Source organism: Sebastes fasciatus, chromosome 22 (genome assembly GCF_043250625.1).
Source record: "Sebastes fasciatus isolate fSebFas1 chromosome 22, fSebFas1.pri, whole genome shotgun sequence".
Lineage (NCBI taxonomy): Eukaryota > Metazoa > Chordata > Actinopteri > Perciformes > Sebastidae > Sebastes > Sebastes fasciatus.
In genome coordinates this window covers 11,072,845-11,097,985 of record NC_133816.1, presented here as the reverse complement: position 1 = coordinate 11,097,985, position 25,141 = coordinate 11,072,845, and the positions used below count along the sequence as shown (strand labels likewise).

Here is a 25,141-nt window from a genome sequence, read left to right as displayed (position 1 = left end):
TAAAGCAGCATATTTGCCCACTCCCATGTTGATAAGAGAATTAAATACTTGACAAATCTCCCTTTAAGGTACACAACAGAATTTTTTTAATTCTTTGCAATGGGAGCACCGCGTACGTTTGGTGATTTTTTCTGGTCGCTGAGAGTTGCAAAATGTTCAGCTTTGTATAAAACGCTGCGCACTTTACTGTCACTTTTTAACCCAGTCGTCCAATCACAATGGAGGAGGGGCGGGACAAATACCACAAAGACCAACCATCACATCCAAAAAGTTCTGAACAACAACAACAGAGGAGAAATTAAGACACATAGGGTCTTTCCCATTAGTGCTTTTATACGGCTTGACTCCTCGACTCCTCGACTCCTCGGCTCCTCGACTCCTCGACTCGCGTCTTAGTCCCGCCCACGGGAGATGCGAACGGAGGAGGCGAGGAAAAGACTCGAGGAGAGAGGAAACGAGGAAATATGTTTTTAGAGACATGAGACGTCGTTTCCTCTGAAGCGTCACTTGAAGCGACGTCCGTTTCTGATGACAGCAGCAGCTGATCACAGCTGGATCAGCTGTCAGTCAGCTCTAACAGCTGTTTATGTCTGAACTGATCTAATACTAATAAAGAAACAGAGTTATCAGAGCAGCAGTGTTTTCTCTCTGTTTAACAAACACCTGCACATGAATAACAGCTGCAGTCTGTATTTCTACTGTGGACTGAGTCCTGCTTAGAGGACCAGGAACCATCTCTACTGGAACAATATCTTATATTATGTATTCATTATTAGTGTCTGTATTTATTGATATTCTGACACTAGAAGTTATGTATTAGTCTGAATGTTTGAGGGAAAAGTGAAATGATATAACTCATATCAAACCCGACGCTCAGGAATTATCAGCTTCACATGTGACTGAATGGAAATGAGGATAAATGATGTAAAAGGTATAAAAGACAGACTCCCCTTCTCTCTCTGACTTTAACTGGATACTTAATAAAAGTGAATGAGTGAAATAACAGATCATCAAAAGAAAACTCTTTCTAATAAATGAAGAAAGTTATTTTAAGTCTGTTCATTGTCAGCTGTTATAAACCCCTTTCAGTGTCAGACTCCTTCAGTGACGGTGTGTGAAGCAGAGAGACTGCAGGTCCTTCTGCTGCTGGAACACTTCACCATCAACATGGTCCGTTTGTTGTTCACACCTACAATTAACACAGATTATAACTAGACGATGAATCAGAAGACAACTAAAATATAAAACTGTTAATCTGTGATCCGTCTTCACTCTGGTATGAAACTCTAGTGATGTTGATGTATCAGATCAGTCTGATCGGCGCAGCGTCCAATCAATAACTGATATCCAGTAAGGGGGCGTGTCGGTCGGTGATAAACTTTCGTGTAGGAAACACTGGAGGATGCACTGGTGTATCCTCGCTCATAGCTCCTCCAGCAAGCCTCCTTGCTCCTCGATCCTCGATGCGCATTTTATGAATTGGGACGTCCTTCAAGATGGAGGACTGAGATCGATTTCCGGGTCACAGCCGGAGGATCGAGGAGCGAGGAGTCGAGGAGGCGAAAAATGCTGAAATGAGAAGCAGCTATAGACCGACGGGTCCGTCCTCTCTCTCCCTACGTTCTTCAGCCTTCCCATCATCCAGAGCAAGTACTCTACCTTGTGCCGACTTTTTTACTTCTGCGGATATTCCGTATCCTAGCAACCAGACGCAACCGAAGGGCCTCAGTTGAAAAAAAAAAAAACGCTGCGCCTCATTGCCCTTCCGTGTTCTGCATTTGACAATAAACAAGGATTTTAATTTGTATCTTTGTCATTTAAAAAGCAACAATATACCTAATAATAGCCTAACAATAAAGCTTTTTTTCTATAGCACTAAAATCACTATGAATTAAGTCATTTGCAAAAAAAAGAAAGAAAAAGTGACAATAATACTGCATATTGTGCCAATATTTATCACCGCAGGAAAACTCCTTCACCACGACAGCTGATGGCTGATAATGGCCTAAGCAGTAGTAAAAAAAAAAAAGGCAGCCAGTCATATTCAGATTTGAACATTCTTCTCTAGCGCTGTGTCTGAATCATTGTCTCCTCAGATAGTCAGCTCTAGCAGAGAACACTGCTTTCATACTGTAGCTCCAGAAAAACGGGCCCAGCAGCCTCCACCTGTACCCGATGCAGGTAGGTACGATCCGAGAGCCTTCTCTGGGGTACGCGGGAAGACGAGACACGGCCCAGTTGTGCTTGGGAGTCTGCTCCCTCTGCTAACTGTAATAAGACAGAAAACTCTTATACTCTGTAGAGCAGGATGAAAATAGACACGTGCTAGACAGGAACACTTTAATCTTTTTCCCTCTCTCTCCCTCTCCCCTCACTCCCTTCTGCCACTGCCACACAGCTGAACAATGTCTCGGGGTACAGGAGTATGGGATTTGAAAACCTATATCTGCTCTGCGAGACAGAACTGGATCCCGCTCTCCTTTTGTGTTTTTTTTTTTCTCGCTGCAGTCATAAATTTTGCATGTGGGAGCGCGGGGGAGCGCCGCTCGCTGAGCGAAGCTCGGCAGGCTGCGTGCTGCGCCAAGAGAGGACGGCCGGGGCTGCTATTAAATAGCACCACAGTGGTTCTCGGGCCGCTCGGGGGGAAGAAGGCATTTTTCTGTGGGAGGCGATTGGTGTGCGGCAAGGAGAGTGACCACGTGCAATCTGTTCAGCACAGCGGCGCTGGAGGTGCAAGCCAAAGCCTTGTTTGGTATTCAAAGCAGCGTGCTTTAATGCATTGATCCATGAAGGGATGGGCTACACAGACAGAGTAGCACATGACTAGAAATCCACAGCCAGCGAGCTATTAGGTGGTAATAACACTGACCAAAGAGGTGCATATGTCTACATACAAACAACCTCTGGACAGGATGTGAGTATTTGTATTCTAAGCTTTAAACACAAAGTGCAACCTGCCGGTAAAAACATGCTGGCTTCTGACTGCACCTACACACACATGCAGACACACTCAGAGGGATAAGGGTGTCTCTTGTTTTAATAGAGGAGGGGGTGCATTTGTGCTGCTGTAAAATTAAATACTTGCTTGTGTGTGAATGTGTTAAAGATTCATGAGAAAAACTGCCTTCCACTGCTGGTTCCAACTGACATCCCGCCCACACAATCTCTCTCTTTGCCACTATCTCACACACACTCGCCATAATCAAAGCCCATCTTCTTCTCTCAGTCTTACACATGTGTGCGCGCACGCACACGCGTGTCCTCCCTTTCAAAAAACAGAAGAAAGACGAGGTGAGAGAAGAAGGTCATAATATTCCGTGTGATCCCGTCTTCAAATCTTTGCCCTCCCTATACTTGCAGCCTCCCACGGGATCATGGGAAATAAATGACAGCCCCTTCCCTTTTTGTGATGGTTTACACATGATCGAAAGGCGATGTCGCCCCCTTCGGCTGGCCGAGGGGAGAGTTCGGCGGTCCGCGGATTAGTGTGCCAGGCCGGGGCGTCTTAGTTTATGAGCGGCTGGGAAAAAATGCCCCATTTTTTGGCCACAAATTACCTCCCGGCTCCCACTCTCCTCCCACCCATGCCGGCCTGGCTGGATTTATTGCGCCCGGCTAGCATCTGACACCAAGAATTTACTTAGGAGGGCTCAGTTTCTCTCTCTGGCTCGGTTGACAAAAGGGTTTTGTGTGTGTGAAGAAAGACATACGGCAGACAGACAACAGATGATACATGTGCTTACACATGTGGTCAAAGAAACATGGACCCATACACACTGTCTGAATACTAAACAATCCAATCATGCTCTTTGCAGGACCTGTACTCTTCTTGTATTGTGCTTTTCTGCCTGCACTGAGATCATTTTTCAAACACACTTTGCAAAGCACAGTAGGAACGGAGGCGGAGGCGATGAAAAATAAACAGGTTGATATGTCACGAAGACACGACACTGTCAGGTCCGACGTTATTGTTACAGGTCGGAGTCAGTTTAAGTGCGTAAGATGTCTTTTCACCTGACAGGACGACGCATACTGCATTTTAATCAGCAATTAACATGCACCAGCATAAAAGCCACACATATATAATTGCCCATTACCTGCTCTCCATACTGTGGGGTATACTACTGTACCTTGCTGGGGTAAGGTAATGATGCTTGTTGCTATGGACACCACTCAATGTATTAAATAAAAACCTTATTTAAGATACCTCTTGGTACCTCTCACATTGGTGACGGTGATGGGAAGGCAGCTCCAGCAAGCTGATGTCATGTTGTTTAATCAGCCTGTTCTCTCTCCCAAGTCGTCAAATACGGCAGCTTGGTCAGTCACCCTACGCTTCAAACTATGACGCTCTACGTGGGCGTAGTTATGGCGGAAGTAAAGGAGGAAGTCAGGTGATGTAAAAAGCGACAAAGTCTGCATTCGGAGGAGGTCTGGGTGGATGGATGGGTCAAAAAACACTGGACTTTAACCCAGGAGACCAGTGTTAAGTGTCCGATGTAAAACCAAAAGTCAACATTGACTCATTTTAAGTTATGTACTTAACTTAAGTTACCTAACGTACTTAACTTTGTAACAAACTTACTTATTGTTACCCAAACCACAATCTTTTCCTGAACCTAACCAAGTATTTGGTAATTTACCTGAAAATTGATAGAAAATTACTTTATTATAAACCTTATTTAATAATTATATTCCGCTATTTCCAAATAGTTGGTAATTTATTTAGTACATTTCCGGGAAAAGAATACAAAGTTAATTGATATGCTTTATTTCCATGTCTGCTGATAAATAGATGATAATTAGCAAATAATTTATTTACATTTCTTAAAAAGCTCCCTGAATCATGAAATCAGCTACCAGGTTACATTTGTGTAGACAATAAGTCACACAATGGTGAGATTTGTGCGTAATCAGAAAAGTCTTCTATTAGTTTTGATTTTCCACCTCCGATGAAGAGCAGCACACAGCCGCTTCTCAAGATCTTTTAGCATATCATTATTAAATAATGTTTAGAATAAAGTAATTTTCAATAATTTTTTAGGTAAATATTGGGGTAATTTGGCAGTAATTCCAAAGAAATTTCAAATAGATTACTTGCTAATTATCACGAAATTACCATGAAATTTGCGGACCTGTCAAATGAAGTGTTGTGTGCGATTGAATGCATCAAATTGTGAGACACTCCTCGACATGGCCGGTGTTTGCTGGGTAGTTTCATATACAGATCTGAACAAATCTCTTTTTTTCCCCAGATAAACACAAAACATCTTGGATTGGTGTAAAATTTTGCGAAGACTTCTATTGTTTGAAAACATGTCTTTTATGATTTGTCTCTAAGAGGCATGAAAATGAAAAAACTCATTATGGTATAATGGCAATAAAGCTAAATTTACTAGAATTAAATTACATCTTAATCCCATGTGTGGCACATCGTATTTTCTGTCAGGCGTAAAATTTCTGGTTAAAATCTCATATATCACATTAACATACATACATATAGTAGGTCTGTCGTGCATTTTTTTTTTATAAAAAAAGAAAGAAGAAAAGATCACAATTCATTATCTTATCAGGTGAAAATTAAAGCTTGTGTAGGTAACATTGGAGAAATCAGCAAGAGTAAGCTGGATTTGAAAAATGATCCAACCAAAAAACTCAGCCCAGTGTTGTCATTATGAACGTATACGTACAGTATATGTATACGTATACTGTATGAACGAGCATGGCTATTGTAAGAGTGCGCGTAAGCAGGCAGGTTGGTAGACAAGCAGGTAGGCTTATTACACTCCTGCAACCGCCACAGAAACCATATTATTTTCTTTTTTTTGTCAGAGCATTTGATTTATTAATTGCTGTCGGGATGTAACGAGAATTCAACAAATAAAACAAAAAAATGTTACTAGCCCTAGCTTTGAGATAAAAAGGCAAACACAATGGTACATATTCCTGGACTTGACATTGTTTCCTCCTCCAACATACAACGTTATTTCTACTTTCAAATTATCCCTCCAATTTCCCAACAATTACAGCACTTTGCAGCACTACAGGGGCTTGTATATGATAAACGCTGCAGGCAATTTGCAATGACCTGACTTGCATTCTGTGCACTGCGGGACCAGTCAGACATGTTTGAAGTCACACACACACACACACATACATAGACACAAATGCCATGAAGAGAGGTGATGATCCCACAGGTGTCTGTGTGCTATCTCCTCTGTTGTCAGCAGACAGGCTCTGCTCCGTTGCGTTTTGTCACGCACACTGACCCTCTTTGTCTTCCCCTAAGCCTCACGCTCAGCCCTGCTCCTCTGGACACTAAAAGGCTACCGTATGTTTGTGTCACCCCTCTTTTCTGTCAGACAGACAAAAGTGATGTTTACATGTTTGGAGCTTGCAATTTTATTTTTTTCTTTAGGCATATTCAACGATAGAAGAAACATTCATCCATGCTGAGGTTAGGGGAAGGCGCCGACAAATGGATAAAAGCACTAATGAAAAAAGGGGAAATAAAAATGAGAGCTGTACCATCTTCATTGCTCCCAGTGTGTTTATTAAAACTCTTCTTTCACTCGACGAACGCACAGGGAGTAGAGGAGTCTGTGTGACACAGCGGCAGCTGTCTCTTTCTTTCAGCCCCCGAAACTATGCTACCTTCAATCAAACAGCACAAAAGCAGACAGTAAAAAGGATAAAGTCAGAGATGGAAATCCATTCTCCATTCACTATGCACAGCCTGTAGACAGGGGAGGTGCTTGACTTCAGTTCAAGGATTCTCTGCAGACGGCTTGTGAGTAGTTGCTCCATTTTTCCATCCATAATCCTCATCTTTCTATTAGGAGTCTAACAATTTATTAAGATTAGATGAAACTTTAATGATCACTGTCGGGAAAATGGGTCGATGCACTAGCAAACGGATAAAATAGAGTGACTAGAGAACACACTGAATATTATACAAGAAAAGGAGCATATTGAAGATAATCGAACAAATAGAACATTCAACTTGAGAAACAATGTTTGATCGTCACGCATGACTGAAACTTGTGGCACAAGACGACTGAATTTAAATTATGTGCACTGAATCTGGGTGTATTTTTGGAAAATATATGATTCTGAATAAAAACATGATCATTTACATTCTTGGAAATCAGTTTCTAGATGTATTTTTTTTAATCTTTGGTTGACTTGCTTCAAAAATCACTTATCTATTAGTTCAGCCTTTCAGATAATGTACAAGTCATGACTTTAGGAGGAGAGTTTTGGTCGGAGACGATAACGTTTCTCGCTGCACAAGACGCGGGAAACCTCTGTTGGTCTGGAGGAGCTGCAGCAGTTACTTCTGCACAAATGTCCACTATTCACTAGATATTCTCAGAGCTAAACTAAGTCTTCTGCAGTGTGTAGTGTGCGCTCATTCACGTAAGAGTGGAGCGAAATAGCGAGGACGAGCACAGTGTGTGAGTGAAGGCAAGCAGGCAGAGGAGCAGAGTGCAACAGAGACTCCGGCCCTGGAGACCAAAGCTACGGTCTCCCCCGCGTCCTCCGACCGCGGCCAACACTGTTTAACAGACGGGATTCACTAGATATAACTTTGCGGTTTTGGTGCTTCCGTTTAGTTTGTGTTGGAGTCTGAGTCTGAACAGCGTAGCCACACGCGAGCGCGCATGGGACACCGACCCGGGTGATTTATACGTGTAAAAAGTTACAAACAGTCCCTTTAATGATAGAACAAATTGTAGAATCTTATCGATACTGAGATACGGTGGCCTTTAGGTGATGTGAAAACACAAAAGGCTTTCTCTAGAGCCAGTGTTTGGTTTGTCCGTTATGGGCTATGGCGGTCCATGAAGCGGACCCGCTCCCTATGTAGATATGAAGGGCTCATTCTAAGCTAAACGAAAACACAACAATTCTTAGCTTCAGGTTGATTATACACTAATGAAAACATACTTATGAATATTATATTCCATTTCTGCTAATAGATCCCCCAGCAATGTTACACACTGTTCCTTTAAGCGAACGCCCCCAAAGTACATAGAAAGACATAAGGTAGACTTCTATCATATCTATCTATCAATCTGCACCCATCTGTCCCTCCAGCACCCCCCCTGCACCCTTCCCCTCGCAAAACCTCTTCAGTGCCTGCTCATCCCTATCACGCGGCTCCATCAGACGTCTACCACCGCTCCAGCGAGAAGCCATGCAACCATCCAAGTGAACATAATCAATTCCTCCTTCGATGGAGCACAATGCGACCGTTACAGCCCTTCACACCGCCATCCATCCTGCTGCTGTTCACCTCGGCAGCAGCCGGCTGTGCCACACAGATGGGCCTCTGCTCTGCCATGAAATGAGCTCGGTTTTTGCGCGCGTGCACGTGGCGCTGTATATGCCGCGCATGTATGTGTTTTTGACGCACGCCAGCTGCAGGTGAAGGTGGTGACAGTGTGTGATATATATTCAGGTGGGTGCTGCCACCACGAGACAAACTAGTGTGGTTTCGCATTCCAGTCTGTCAAACTGAAGGTCACACCGCTGTCTGGTCGTGTCAATCACTCGTAATGCCACTAAAGGATAACAAGGATAATATTGATGCTTTTGCAAGTCGTCGTGGTTTTCCAGGTTGTCGTCACGCAGTCAAAATAGTTGGAGAAATCAGGGCTTGTTTCCTTCCCTTCAGAAGGAACTGCTTGATGCTATTTCATGCTGCTACTACCACAGCTTTTACATCTCCCGAGCTGGATAATCTATCACAGTAAATTTGCTTTTGTTGAAACGTCCCCTTTCATTTCTATTTCATTGTGGCCAAATTGATTGTTTTCATATCAGAGACTGCACATTGGACCAGATGTTATTTTAGGCTCGCTGACTGAAAAGAAAAAAGCTGAAGAGTGTTCCTGTCACCATGTACAGTATGTAGAATAGGATGAGTGGGACGTTTTTTTTCCACATTTACTGACATTTTCTTGTGATTACCTAATTGGCTGGTTGCTTTCAATCTTCTAAAACCCACAGTGTGAAACAGAAGTCTTCACTAGGAGGACCATACTTTATCAAAACTTCCATTTAACTTTTTCAGGAAGTCTTTTTAGCCGCGCTAGCACAAATCTGGGTACAGACATTCGTGGTTCCCAAAAGAATGTGTCCTAATGTTAATGTTAATTTGTCCAATACTTTGGTTTATAACCAAATACCTGATAACTATTGAACTTTGCATCAGCTGTACTTTGTGTTTAATGCTATTATCATGCTAACACAGTAAACTAAGATAGTGATCTTAGTAAATTATGGATCCATTTAGAGTCAAATAGACCATAAAGCAGGGTATGCTTTAGGGCCTTTGCACAACAAGTCCGTATTATTTCATCCGAAGTTGTCGCACGTTTAAAAATAAATACATTACGAAGTGTCGATCGCGTTTACACTCCCACTCCGAAGCTTTCGTCCTACATTAAAGTTTTTGGAACAGGTTTGATTCTTCTTTGACCACTCGGAGCCATCGTCCGTGTAAAAACGTCATCTGATAAACAATCAGTGTCTCCCAGCACAAAACACTTAATAAAAAATACAGAGATATGGAATTTAAAGATAATTGTGGCAATACAATTGTGGTAATAAAACACATCGGACTCAGAGTGCAAGGTTTACTGTGCGTAACGATTTTTATCAGATGACAGATTAAAAAAATGCATAAAAAAAATACAGACTTGATGCGCAAAGACCTTTAAGGCGTGGCTACCTTGCGATTGACAGGTCGCTACCACGGCGTTGTCCAGTCTGGGAGTTGTCCGTGTTTTCGTCTTACAACTTTAACCCTTTCACAGTGTGTTTTCAGTTCATGAAAGTTAATTGTAACATTCAGGTCACCTAAAAATGTATTTATCAGCGTTCAGTTGTACTTAGCTCCACCCTCTCATGCCACTTCTGTTTGCAAAAAAAAAGATGGTGATGGCCAAAAACCAAGATAGCGACGGCCAAAATGCAGAACTCAAGGTTTCAAAACGGCAGTGCACAAACCAATGGGTGACATCACGGTGACTACGTCCACTTCTTATGTTCAGTCTGTGGTACAACCTCAAGAAGCCTTTACAAACAAACAAACGAGAGGAGAGACAGGTGCGTCTGGAGGGCACAACTGAAATCTGAAAGTATGAAAATTAATAATTTCTTGTGGTCTTCACAGTCACTAGTTCTCGACCTAAATTCAACACCTATGACCGATTTTAAAGCAAAGTGTTAGACAGCACTCCCCCAGCGTCATCAAAACAAACCAGGAATGATGTATGGATCGCAACAGAACAACCAGCGAGATGTTAAAGGGTGTTGAGAAATACTTAAGAAATGCAAAAAAAAGTAGTACTGGTAAGAGTGGATTCACAAGGATAACTTCTTTCCTGACCCTTGCTATACGCATAACATGCATACGGATTCAAACACAATCATATTGACATATTGAGTACGCAAACTTGTGGCACTGCTGACACATACGAGGCCTGTCACCTACACAGCAGATGTCCTCTCCATACATAAATCAGCAGTGTACTGTATATACGTTAACTTCCACAACCCTGCAGTAGACTCTCCACTCCAGGAAGGAGGGAGCTCTGTCACTATTTTCTGAGGCGCGGGGGGAGTGCTGTGTGCAGTTATTTCTCTGCCTAGAAACTGATACATATAATTACGGCGGAGAGACGCAGGGGGAAATAGTGGGGTAGCTGACATGTCGATGTTTACTGTGAACAGCTGCTGTCAGAGAGCGGGGAAACAAGGCGTGGTGTAAATAAGCACAGTGGAAATTAGTCGCCAGGATGCACTTTTTAGGTGTCTGAGGAGAGAAAACAGAATTTTACAAAAGACGAGAGAAAAAAGAATGAGGGAAATTAAATAAATGCGAGGGGGCAGATGGACCCCGGAAAGAAACGTGTGCTTTTAGAATATTTGTTTGGTCAGTCGAAAACAGAAAATGAAGGAAGACCTTGCAAAAAAACATTCTTCCTCATGTCTAGTGAAGCTCACTTGTTGAAAAACAGGCAAAAAACAGAATACTATTCAGATACAAATAAACACATTTTGACATATTTAAAGGAAAATTTCTTATTCTGGAAATGCAGACTGCGGCAAAACTATGTACATCAAGTCAAGCAAAGCGAGCAACCTCAAGCTTTCCAAATAAACTCAGAGGCTATAATCAATATTTTTTTTATGAACAGCGGATAATAAAACTTTAGGTGGAATTTCCTGTCTCTCTCTCTCTCCCTAATTCAAGTTACCTAACGTCCAATACTTAAATGTCCAGAGTATCCAGCCCTCGCCGCCTTAACGCAGTTTTCATGGTGACTCTTTCCCCAAGAAAAACTTATTCTGTGAATTATCCATTCACCCTCATTGTGGAGTGGATGCAGACTTATCAGTGAGAGGTGAGTCAAAACCTGGACACCAAAACTATCTGTATAGAGAGATACTACTAGAGGTACATTTCTCTGTAAGTACTAAAACTGAGGATAAAGACAGAGGACTCCTCTGTGGATCTGAATGACCCTGCTATGAAAGCACACCTCCTAAAAAAGTCAAGTCTCTAAAAATCTATCTTGCAACACAAACCCATTCATACGCCCAGAGAAGATGTAAATTACTTCTAAAAAACTCTTTCTTATTTGGCCAGCTCCGTGTTTTACCATCGCAGAGTTTGAGAGAGGTGTGTGACTGTAAAAAAACAAATTTGTGCAGCCACGAACACATCAGCAGTGTACAATGCAAAACAGCTGCCACAATGTACACAGAAGGGTATTATCATGATTAGAATATAGCCAAATGGCTTGTTTTGTTGTTTTATCATTCCAGGCACTGGTGGTCTCGGTTAACATGATGCCCTGCCCTCTACGGTGCCCTTCTATTAGAGAAAACGTGATGTAGTGCCTTCTAGGGTGCCCTTCCAGTGCAGAAAATGTGATGCGATGACCTCTAGGCTTCCTTTCCATTGAAGAAAATGTGATGCAGTGTCGTCCAGGGTGCCCTTAGATGGAGAAAACGTGATGCACGACCCTCTGGGGTGGCCTTCCAGTAGAGAAAACATGATGAAGTGCCCTCTAAGGGGCCCTTCAAACGGAGAAAATGTGATGCAGTGCCCTTTAGGGTCTAGGCCCACTGACGTACTATACTATGACTGGTTTACTATGAGAACCACATAAAAAGTCATAGTATGTCTGGTAACTACCTGAATTAATCATGAATTGCGGTGTTAAGTGTTTATAAAACGTCACTAACCATTTGTTATATGTATAAATACATGCATAAATGTACATCTAAATAGTTTGTTAATCAAAAGTTTGTGAGAGTTCTGAAGGGTGAGAGAGAGGGGGTGGCATGCAGCAAAGGGCCCCAGGTCAGAATCGAACCCGGGCCGCTGTGATGAGGAACATAACAACCACATGGTTAAGGTCAGGGAATGATTGTGGTCACGGTTTAAAAATAGCAATGTTGACGGTCAGTTGGAAACAGGAAAAAAAACAGCGGCTGAATCAACTGATTCTGACGTTGTTCTTGGGAAGACAGTTTCCAATGCAAATCGAACTGCCCCACAATAAACTTGTGACTCAGCATCGAGCTGTAATTAAAAAAAAAACATTTACATGAAGTCATCCATTGCATAGCTTTTTGCATTAACAGGCCGGTGGACTTTGTCCGTGACGGAAAAAAGCCGCACTTGAATTTCCATAGATTTGCCTACCAACAGTAATGAAAGAGCTGGGGTCGCACATTGAGACACACAGTCCTCCGGTCAGCATGATGATGGAAAGGATCTTGCTGGGTGTCTTGAGTCTCTCAGGTCAGTGAATTCTCTGATATTTGTGATGTCTAACAGTGCTTATTACTACGGAGTATTGTAATACTATGAGCTGTAATAGTTTGAACCACCTTATATTTAAGAGATGGTGTTTTCCTCATAGGGTGGCTCATCCCCTCCATATGCCTTCACCGTCAGTACCACTATGTTGCTGATTTAAAGACTTGGCCTGAAGCTGCCACCTACTGCAGACGGACATACACAGACCTGGCCAGCATTGAAAACACTGAAGAAATGAACCAACTTATGAACACAGTTTCATCTTCCGGCCACAGCTCTGAAGTCTGGATTGGTCTGTACATGGCAATCGTCTGGAGGTGGTCTGATGGCTACAGAGGGATTGGGTCTGAATACAGGCCCTGGAGACCTACTTCCAGTGAACCAAATTTTATTTCAGGTGATCAGTTCTGTGTGGTCTTTGGAACTGATGGAAGGTGGTGGGATTATTTTTGCAATGATGAATATCCATTTATCTGTTACAGAGGTGAGGATCTAGCGAGGCATGTTCTGATCTTGAAAATGTTTTATTTTGAATTTCAGTATGTGACATTTCCTCCTCTCCCCCCCTCCAACCCTAACTGCAGGAACACAGCTGGATCCTGAATTTGTTGTTGTGAATGAAAGAATGAATTGGTCCAGTGCTCAGAGGTACTGCAGAGAGAACTTCATAGACCTGGCCACTGTGAGGAACGACACTGAGAACCAGGAGATCAAGAGTTTGGTTTGGAGTGGAGACAGGGCATGGATTGGTCTATTTAGACATCCCAATTTGACTTGGTCTGATGGTAGCAACTACAAATTCAGCTACTGGGATTACTTAAACCCAATTGGCTCATTGGTACATGTATGTGGTGTTGCAGATTTGCAAAAATCAGGAAAATGGAGGGGTTATAACTGCGAAATGAGATTACCGTTTGTCTGCTACAGCATCACACCTGGTGAGTGATTTACTGTTCTTTTATCATAAAAGTAATACCACAGCAAACTAATGTTTGATTTCTCTGTTCATTCTGCAACAGTAAAGAGGCAGGTAGTAAGGCTGAGGATAAAGCTGGAGGACTCCTCTCTGGATCTGAATGACCCTGCTGTGAAAGCAGACATCCTGAAAAAGCAATCAGTTACGGTGATGAAAGAGTATAATGTTTGAAGATACTATGAAACTAAACATCCGTCCCACACTTTGTACACCTGCACATGGGGTTGTCTGGTCTAGAAACACTGAGTTTCTTGCAGTGTAACTGGTTGAAAAATACGCATTTACTATTGTTTGGCCCATGAATCCTTATATTTTTCTGTAAATAGCCCACAATCCAAAAAGTTTGGCAACCCCTGCTCTACACGGAGGTGGCAAGCACAAAGAAAATAACAACATTTCTCTAAGTTTCCCTGCTTTTTTTTTATTTTTCCCAGCTTTTCTGCAGTAAAAAAAATGTAGTAGTCATCGTCAATGACATTCAAATTTCAGTCAATACTCGCTAAAATTAAAAACTAGGTCTTGGCCCCGAAAACAAAACATATTTGTGCAAATGATATTTAAATTAGGTACCGTCTGAATGTCACAGTCACAACTCTTACACTACACTTACGCTAGCTTGTGCTCTCATTTCACTACCGCATTAAAAATTCAAGACACTGTTGCAAAAAAAATTCAACCATTGTTAGATATAGCAGAGGCTGAAGCTCCCAGACATATGACTTTAAAATGCTTCTGTTCACACCGAAGAGATTACATGGGCTTACACCGACATATTATCTGACCTCATTGTTCCCTTTGTATCCTCGCGTGCCCTCAGATTGCTGTCTGCTGGTTACCTGACTGACTCAAGTGAAAATCAGCAGGCAGAAGAGTGTTTTCCAACCAAGATTCTCCATCTCTGGAATTGACTCTCCCTTGTGTGATTAGGGAAGCAAATTCTGCAGAAGCTTTAAAATCCAGACGCCCAATTTATCTATTTTCACTTCCTGGCAGGGGAGTTTTACAGTTTATTTTTCTACCTCAGCTCAGAGTCAGACAGCATTAATATAAAAAACCTACTGTTGGGAGCCCAGTAAGGGCTGGCTTCTGGTTACTGCATCTCCACTATTATGTGTGAGTGTGCATGTGGCTGAATGTATTTGTGTGTGTGTGGTGCGCTGCTTATCTTTTTTAAGGCCTGACACATTTGGACTGGCAGTGAATACAGATGCTCCAGATACTGTATCCACACCTGTATCCAAAGTCATATCTCTTTGTCATGACGTGTTTTCTTTATTTTATACATGTATGTTTTCTTATTACATTGTCCAAGTGACTGTCCATTTTATGGTTTTAACCTTTTACCTACTGAAAAAAAGGCTATGGAGATTTGGCAGATGAAAAAGGGAGTCTCTTATTTTCTATATTAGGACATCTTGGAGCAACGCTGTATCCTAAAAATTACATTTTATGTTAGCGCTGTCAGCCGATAAAAATATGTGACATAGTCAATCGCAAATTAATCGCACTATTTTGTTCAAAATGTACCTTTAAGGGAAATTTGTCAAGTATTCAATACTCTTATCAACATGGGAGTGGGCAAATATGCTGCTTTATACAAATGTATATATATATTTATTATTGTAAATCAATTAACAACACAAAACAATGACAGATATTGTCCAGAAACCCTCACAGGTACTGCATTTAACATAAAACATATGCTCAAATCATAACATGGCAAACTGCAGCCCAACAGGCAACAACAGCTGTCAGTGTGTCAGTGTGCTGACTTGACTATGACTTGCCCCAAACTGCATGTGATTATCATAAAGTGGGCATGTCTGTAAAGGGGAGACTCGTGGGTACCCATAGAGCCCATTTTCATTCACATATCTTGAGGTCAGAGGTCAAGGGACCCCTTTGAAAATGGCAATGCCAGATTTTCCGCCGCAAAATTTGGCGCAAGTTTGGAGTGTTATTTAACTGCCTTTGTGTCAAGCTAGTACGACATGGTTGGTACCAATGGATTCCTTAGGTTTTCTAGTTTCATGATGCTTTAAAACTGAGCTCGCTACAACCTAAAAATCGCAAGATGCATTAATGCATTAAAGAAATTAGTGTTGTTTAAACAAATTTGCTTTAACCTCTTACTATCGTGTTAACTTTGACAGCCCTAGTTTGTATACAAGTAAGCTCTGCCTACATTTGGGAGGAAACACAATTTCTGTCTTATGTTCTCTAGCAACTTTTTCTCCAGTCCGTGTACTGCTATGCTCTGTGTGTGCATTGCACAAAAGTCAAAATGAGGAGGTCAGGGTGGATGGTGGGTGTACTGTACAAACCACAGGACTTTGACCTCAGAAACCCGAGCTTGTGTTCTGCGTGTGGTTAAGTTCAAGCTACTAAAACATGTTGAGTAGCAATATTGTGGTGTTGTGTTGTTTATGTATTGTAAAAATAAACACTTCCTATCTCATGTCACTGTTTTTTTCAGTTGGCTGTCACCAGCATGACAATCTTTTCCTTAACCTTAACCTTAAAGTGCTGTGAGTTCACTTTTGCAGATGCATTCATGAAAAAAAAATGTCCTCATTATCTTGGCAGCATTGTGTTTCTTTCCGACCCGATCTCACAGGAAGGTGTATAAATAGAACGACATTACAACGACATTCAAAGTCTCATGAGAACGCATTTTAGCCTCTTCGCGTGTCATTTGTACGCCACGCAACAATACCACTCACTTAGCTTTAGGTAACAAAACCACTTAGTTAGGTTTAGGAAAAACATCATGGTTGGCCTTAAAACAAGTATGCAAACTAAGTAAATTACGCACGGAAACAACGTAACAGAAGTACGTAAACACGTCACAAACATCACTAACATAACTTCAAAATACATCACTAGCATTTTTACTCGGATGCGTTTACATCGCAGTCAGTAAAGATGACATGACATACAAATGACACTCCAAAAGCAAGAAGGACATTCTTATTGCACGCAAAAATGACTTGCAAATTACCGTGTCATTCATAGTTAGTGCAACGGGGCTGTTCTTTGAAAATGTGTTTTCTAGAAGTATATGAATGTAATCGAAGGTGACAGGGTTGCCACCTACCAGAGTCAAAACAAAAAGAAGCTGTGAAACTGTGAAACTGTGAAACTTAGATTAACCCAAGTCCATTTCATCAGTGACAGTCAACCGTTAACATGCCGTGAGGCTGAAGTACTGCTGCGATGGTCACTCACTTGGAGGGGTTGAATTGGTATTTGTGAGGGTTATCATAGGGACTACTTCTTCAGTAGAAAACGTGTGGATGCGGATTGGCCAGAGTAACAATGACACTGTTTCTGGAAAGATATAGTGCCAAGAGATAATGACATTTTTAATGCTGTACCACAAACTAAATTCCATTCACCCCCATTGCATTGGTGAAATGTCAGAGACAGGTATCTCAAATTGAATCTAACCATCTAAATGGCCAAATAGGGAGAAGCAAGAACATTTTTATTTATTTATTTTTTGGTAATTTGGGTGAAAACACATTTTTGGGCGAGGCTGTAAATTTATTTCTGCGGTAAAGTTGGGCCATTTAAGATGGTTATGTCTGGAACGTAACCCTCAAGTTGATTTCAGATCAGATTTAGCTATTTACTGGTTACTTCATAGACACAACCCTTCAACATAGGGGTATATGGGGAGGTTTGGGCATAAGGCAAACTTCCTGCAGACACTGACACAATGAGATAGAGGACACATATAGGATGAGTTTATGTTGCTTTAAAGGGGGATACTTTTTTGCTCTGTGGCTGCAACAGACACCCTGAGAAATAGTGGCCAAAAGATGGTAAACGGGGAGAGTTAGGAAAACAATGGGAAAAGTTCAGTTCAGCAGAGTAAGTGCACACTAAGACCTTCTTGTCACCGGAACAGAAAGCTCTCAGCACGACTTATTCTGCTGCATAAAGGTCTGCTTCTTCCCATTGTGCTTCGAGACAGCTGTTTTTTTTCTCCCCGTCCTTCGCGAGCGACAGCTCTTTCACAACAACTCCCCGAAAGAATGTAAACAGGGAGATATGTGACATTTTCAACGGTTTGACTGCATAATTACTTTCAGTTCAGCACTCAAAGCTGCCGCTGCATCTTTGAGGCTGCCATTTTATCTCTGGTTGCTTACATTTTTGAAGTCCTGATGTGGTATCCATATCACAACCAGCGTGTTTAGCTGCACACAGGCAGATACATGCGTGCTCGGCTCAACTGTGATTTGTCAAAGCAATTTATGTTTCGGTGGGAGTCGAGTCCTCCTCTTAAACAAGCCAAAGAACACAACAGTGAGACTCTATTTTAAATAGATTCTGTCAAAGTACACTCCTCGACATAGTACAATATGTTAAAGGTGCTATTCAGCCACTAGATGTCGCATTCTCCCTCCGCCGTTCCATTGCATTTACTTCACAACAAGTCGATGCCAGGCACTTAACGTCAATCTGAGCCATTTATAGTGTTTTTTCCACACTAACTGACGACCCAGAGATACCACGTAAAATTGTTTTAATATTGACTATTGGGAAGTAAACGTCAGATATCTTCCACAGATATAAACAAAACATTAATTTTGGACCCGCCAACATTTTTAAAATAATTTATTCACAATCAAAACAATTTTGTTTTCAGGAAAAGCTATACTTTTATTTTGCAACTTTTCTAAAGGCTCTGTGGATGTATTATTTAAACGCATTAACACAACTTGAGATTTTTAGGTTGTAGTGGGCTCAGTTTTAGAGCTAGAGTGAAGATACTGGTATCATATGAAACTGGAAAACATAAAGAATCAATTGGTACCATGTTATATTAGCTTGATTAACTACGGACAATCATTCAATTATCGCGATTAAATATTTTGATTGAGAGACAACCCTATCGTCTACATAAAAATGTTATCAATAAGACCTTTAAAGAATACAGTGGCAGTAGCATCTCCATGAGCATTTTTTCTCAGATTTCTTACACTGGATAGACAAATGTAAAAGCTCAGGTTGGCAAAATGCACAACTATAACAGGCAAAAGCCAAAAAAATCATAATGTAGGTTATTTGAGTTGCGTGAATTCATGTGTTGTGTCTATATCTGAAAGTTGTGTTGAAGGAGTGATAAGGATAAGGTATAAGGAAGGAATGATTTCAGTTTTGAGGCCGGCGACTGCCATTCATTTCTTCCAGCCCTTGTGTGCTAAAGGTAAGTATTAAAGATAAGTGGCTTAGCCTGATTACGTTTAATAACTAAGAGGTGTCATAATTAAATTTCCATCAATCATGCTACTCCGCCTCTAACAAATGTCGGAATCATCGGAATCATTATGCAAATTAATAAGTAATATTCTCAGAATAAATTGCTCTATTAACCAGTGGTACATGCTTTATCTGGTGCAGCTCGGCGGCGGCGGCGCTGGGTTTGTGTGTGTTTAAAAAACACGCCCATGTGTGTGTGTGTCATGTAAGTTTGTTTTAATTTATTCAGAAACAGGCCTACGTCGCCATGCTTCAGATGCATCGCGCCGGCGAGCTGTGAATGTCAAACATGAGGAGGAAAACAAAAAAGAAACGCAGGTGAAATAAATAACATGGTCCTCTGCAACCTTTTCATTATGAAAAAAGCAAAGAAGAAAAAATAAATAAATCAACTGAGCAAAAAAAACAAAACACCTACAGTCATTACAGCTGGAAAGTTAGAACACAGTTATTAGAGCTGAGAAACTTTTGACGCCGCCGACGGAGGCTTCAGGAGCATGAAGGAAAAAGGAAGAGTAGAGAGAGAGAAAATAGGGCACGGAAATATCAATATGAGATATGAACGATGGTGGGTGCTCCCTCCCTTTAAAAATGCTGGTGGCGGGAGCCACTCAATATTCATCGATTAGAGACGCTGCGTCGGCGGGAGAGAGAGCTGACGCGTAGTGAGAATGCTCCTCATCGAGTTCCTCTTGTTTTTCTAACCCCGCGAATTAGCTCTTTTGTCTACAAGGCAATTTATTTCGGAGATAAAACAGCCTGTGGTTAATCCAGATCCCGGCAGCGCCTTTTGCCTTTGTTTTTTGTTTTGATTTTCGTCTCCGCTTATGCACGGGGTGTAAATTAAGGTAGTCAGCCTGACCCTGATTGGTTCCACTCTTCAGCGGAGGTGCCTGGTTAAAACAAAAGTATGTTGAAAGACAAAAGAGAGAGGTTGGATGTTTGAGCTGTTTTCCTACATTCTCAATAACTTAGCCTCTACTCCGAACCGTGCTGTAGGTGCCGCTACATCTCAGGTGTGCAGCTCTCCGTCACCCCCCTTCACTGCCTGCATTGTCTCTCTCTCTCTCACGATTTCAAGGGCCTCTTTAGCCCACTCAAACGCTAATATAAAGCTGCCGTATTCAAACCACTTCCACGTCTAAAATCTACACAACACGCAGCATGGAGCCTCTTTGCAAGAGAGACGGACTTTAGCTCCGTCTTCCTTTGATTATCGCTGGATGTTCGCTCTCTGTCTGTGGCCACCAGCTAAGCTCCTCAGCTGCCTCCCCTTTAGCAATCTGCTGCTCTGCTTCATGAAAGGCAACACAAACACACAAGTACTAGAAGAACAAGACGTGTGCGTGCACAAAACACACACACACACACACACACACACACACACACACACACACACACTGCGCTCAGCTGTCTGTCTGTCTGTCTGTCTTTCACTTTTTCTTTTCCGTCTTATCAGTCGCCCGCGTTTCAAAGTAAAGAATCGCGGCGTTCACATGAAAGGGAGAACTTTCACACCTTCCACCTGCTTCCCGCTCAGTCACTCGGCATTATCTCTCTTGATTGCGCTCGTGCCATCTGCTAGATTAATTGATCAAAAAGGCCCAGAATATTCCTCGATGTTTGCTTGATTGAATTCGGGACAGCCGGAGCCTTCATATTTTTCACCCCCAGCTTCCTAACGCTTTCACACACTCCTCCTCCTCCTCCTATGTCTCCTCTTCACTCTGCCTTTCTCATTGTCACTCTCTCTTTTATATCCCTCTCCACTTTAACACCTACACGTTAGGTAATATCCCAGATAGTATATCACACGGGAGCAAAAACGACATTTATGTGGCGAGGAAAAACTGATTTCACTCCGAGCCAACAACAAAAAAAAAAAATGTAGCTGAATGGACTTGAGGGGGAAAGTTGAAGATCTTAAACTTGAGGCAAAGCCTTCAGATAAATACTTTTGTTTTCTTTTTTAAAGTCCATTAAGGGGGTTGCGCCGCATTACAAGCTGCTTGTTCTGTCCTATGGAGCATGCACAGGGAACCCCTCTGGCCATTCAAAATGCCAATAAAAAGACCCTGAATCAAGCGAGAACTGGGACACCCATGCGCTCGTGTATCGGCATGTGCATTTGAGCATGCACTGTTTCTTTTTCTTTGCGGCGTGTCATTGCAAATGTGCCTGCATGTGTGGTCATACTTTGTTAAACTATTGTTCTCTGCCAGATATAACCCTGCTGTGAGCATCCATGTAGCACGAGACTCTGACATCAAACAGCAGCCTTACATCAAGTGGACCTGAGAGCGAGCGTCATGCTGGGCTGGTTGAGTGAGCTATAGATGCACAGAGCAGGCTGTTCTCATACACTGTTTGTAGCTATACCAATGAAAAGTACTGCACAGCAATTTTGTATATATCCCACGACAGCACTTTCGCACGATAAAGCGTATGAATGCCACAATAAGGCTTTTAGCATGCAATAAGAATGTCTTTCTCGTGTTTGGCGTGTCATTTGTACGCCATGTAGTCTGTACTGACTGCAATGTAAATGTTCTGCTATGATCAGAACTAGCGACGTGGAATAAAAAGCGAGAAAGGCCTCTCATGGTGGACTGGAGGTGGAGGTGGATGGGTCCAACAAACACAGGACTTTTAACCAGGAGGCCGATGTTCGAGACCAGTGTTTTTCTTTTGTAAGTTAGTAATGTTTGTCACGTGTTTTTTAGTGACATTTGTGACGTGTTTTCCGTACTTATGTTACGTTGTTTCCGTACGTATTTTACTGAGCTTATATTTTAAGCCCAACCATGACCTAAACCTAACAAAGTAGATTTGTTGCTTCAACCTAACTGCAGATGTTATCGTAGTTTTGTTGCCTGGCGTACAAATGACCCGTGAAAAGCCTTAAAATGCGTCCTCAAGACACACGGAATGTCCATGTAATGTTGTGCTATGTACATGTCTTCCCATGAGATTGGATCGCCCGTATCAAAGAGTAGCGAAAATGTATGTAGTCAGTGCGTCAATTTGCGAGAGACAGTCGACGCGTGGTCTTCAACACTCATTTGCAGACACGACTGTGAAGACATTCTCTATCAGGCAGCTTTGACACTGCTGCTGAAGAGGGAAAAAATACGGCCTAATCTCTATGAACATGCCAACCCGGCTCGACTGTGATCAGGAGGAAACAAAGAAGATTGGATAGTCCTGAAATAAGCCTGCAGGTTTGCTACCGATATTGATATAGCTACTGTGGAGAGAGCAAACACACAGGAGGCTTAGAGACAGAATGAGGGTCGTGCAAAAAAAAAAAAGGAAGAGGCTAACTCTCGGAGATCAATAAGAAGTGTGTATTTGTGTATGTCTGCGCGCATGAAAAGAAGAAGAGACAGACACAGAGAGAGAAATGCAATCAGCGAGCGTATGAGGTTTCTCCAGAGTGAGGATTTGGGTCATTTGAAAGAATACGGCTGAATCAGCAACACTGCCGCCACCGCTGAACTTAATCTACTGAATAGTCCTGCAGGCGGGAGACTGAGCGAGGAGGAGAAGGAAAGGAGGAAGGATGTCAAATGGGAAGAAGAGGAGGGAAAAGAGAGGAGGAGAGGAGAAGATGAAACAAAAGGGAGAGGGAGAGAAGGGAGATGCGGCGATAGATACAGGCGAAGAAGAGAGATGGGGAGAGACAGAGGAGGCGAAAAGCAGTGGGTGAGAGATTTATCAGAGGAGACGGCAGGAGCGGGAGGGGAGATGGGAAGAGAGGAGAGGAGGGAAGGGAAGGAGAGATGGAGAGGGAGGGAGGGGAAGAGATATGGGAGCCGAAACAAGAGAGATAGAGAAAGCTCACCCACTGTCTGTCGGCTGCTCACTCGCGGATTGTTCTCCCCCCCATCAGATTAACAAGAAAACGGGTTGAGAAGTGTGCACCACTCTTTTTTCCTCCACCGCCACCATCCTCTAAGGGGTGCTGCGCTGCTTATTTTATTATCTTACCCCATTTTTTTTCTGTCTCATTCGCTACATTCCCACCCAGCACTTGGTATTTGATTTAACACACACAGAAACAGTTTGTGTTGTAGTGTAAAACAACCCTGAATCACATTGCATCATTGCTCTTAAACCCTGGTCAGACATCAGACAGATAGATTTACATCAACCTGACACTATGATACTAAGAAAGACTGCCATCACCCTCCAGGATGTTCAATATTCTTCCGGTAACAAATTTCAAGAGTGATTAAAACATTTGGGTTCCCTCTGATAGCAATCCAGGTTTACTCCGGGTGCTCAGGTTTCTTCCTACAGTCCTAAAGACATGCAGGTTAGGTTCATTGTTGACTCTAAATTGCCCGTAGGTGTGAATGTGAATGTCTGTCTCTATGTGTCGGCCCTGTGATGGTCTGGCGACCCGTCCAAGATGTACCCCGCCTTCGCCCAATGTCAGCTGGTTATCCGCCCAAGCCCCCCCAGCAACCCTGAACAGGATAAGCGGCTACTGATAATGGATGGATGGATGGATGGATGGTTGATAGCCATCCAGGAATCAAAACACTTGCTGTGATACCACTAATTAGGGAGTAGCCAATTAGCTAATGGACTTAGATATCACAATACAAGCATAGAATAAGTATAAAATCACTTTACAGGAACAAATTAAGACGACTTATGCTGCTTACAGTGTGTAGGATCACGCGGTATCTAGTGGTGAGGTTGCAGATTCTCCCGTGTGCCAAGTGTGTAGGATCGCTATGGTGGCCAACATGAAAATGCAAATGGCCCTCTCTAGAGCCAGTTGTTGTAAGAGTAGAGTGCTTAGAAAAGAGAGAGAGCGGCGGCGGCGACTGGAGCGAGTATCGTTATCTACTACGGCCCAAGCTAGGAAAGTTAGGTTTGTTTGTTTGGTTTGTCCATTCTGGGCTACTGTAGAGACACGTCGGAGCAACATAGCGGCCGGCTCTGTGAAGAGGACCCCTCCATATGTAGATATAAACGGCTCATTCTAAGCTAAACGAAAAACAATTTTCATTTTCAGGTGATTATACACTAAAGAAAACATACTTCATAATATTATATTCCATTTCTGCCAATAGATCCCCCTAAATGTTACACACTGCTCCTTTAAATCAAAGACATGATGCATCATTTGACATATGCCCAGAAATGTTATGCTATATGGCAACCATTTTTAACATTTATAGGAAAAAATGGAAGCCACTGATATTGTATTGTAGTTTGGTACAACTGATCCCATCTTATATGGTTTACTTTTTCATGTTTTTATTTGTAACTTTTGATTTTTATGTTTTTCTTACTACTCATATATTTTTATTGTTTTCTTATTTTGTTTATTGCATTTTTTTTAATTATATTTGTTATATTACTATTGTGTCTATCTAACTGTGTCTGTGATTTATTGCATTTTATATGACTTTAATAAAAAAAATAGTAATTAAATATTACCCAAATATAAGCACAAGCATGCTGCGTTCAGGCAGGGCACAACTACATTTAATTCAGTTCACAGTATATCTTCCCTACTTTATTCATACCATTTTTATCATCTCTCTTTTCTCAGTCACTGCTGATATAAATAGTCACTTCCATCACTTGAACCTTGAGGAGTTCATGACATGATTCTTATGTCTAGCTGTGACTTTGAGTACATAACCCAACGGATCCTCACGCATATCAAGCCAACGCTTCGTCTTGCGACACGTTTCAGAGTTTCAACCTACAGCAATGAAGTATACAGTGGCAGTGATTAACTCAACGGAGTGCAAAGTAATTAATGACATGTATTGACCTTTATCAACAAACAGGAACTGCCACATATATACTGTAGAGTCTGTATCCTTCTCTTCTTATACCTTTGGCTTTTCCCAAAATGAACCACCCGCTGGAGACTCTTCAGATGCAACAATGCATCAATTTATTTACTAAATGTGGAAAACAATGTGAGGTTTACACCGGCTTGTAGCTGAGACAAACAGATGGCTGGGCGATATATGGAGAGAAAAAAAAATCAAATATCACAATATTTTCTACCAAATACC

The 25,141-nt window shown here is 42.0% G+C and overlaps 2 long non-coding RNA genes across 3 annotated transcripts in view; one reads left to right on the top strand and one right to left on the bottom strand.

Moving 5' to 3' along the window:
- The window catches only part of LOC141760878 (uncharacterized), a 160,733-nt gene that overhangs the window by 33,195 nt on the left and 102,397 nt on the right, over positions 1 to 25,141 (bottom strand). The window lies entirely within an intron of this gene.
- On the top strand, positions 12,593 to 13,776 carry LOC141761043 (uncharacterized). Its single transcript, XR_012592513.1, has 3 exons — positions 12,593 to 12,826; positions 12,948 to 13,328; positions 13,429 to 13,776. It is a non-coding gene; the product is annotated as an uncharacterized LOC141761043 (long non-coding RNA).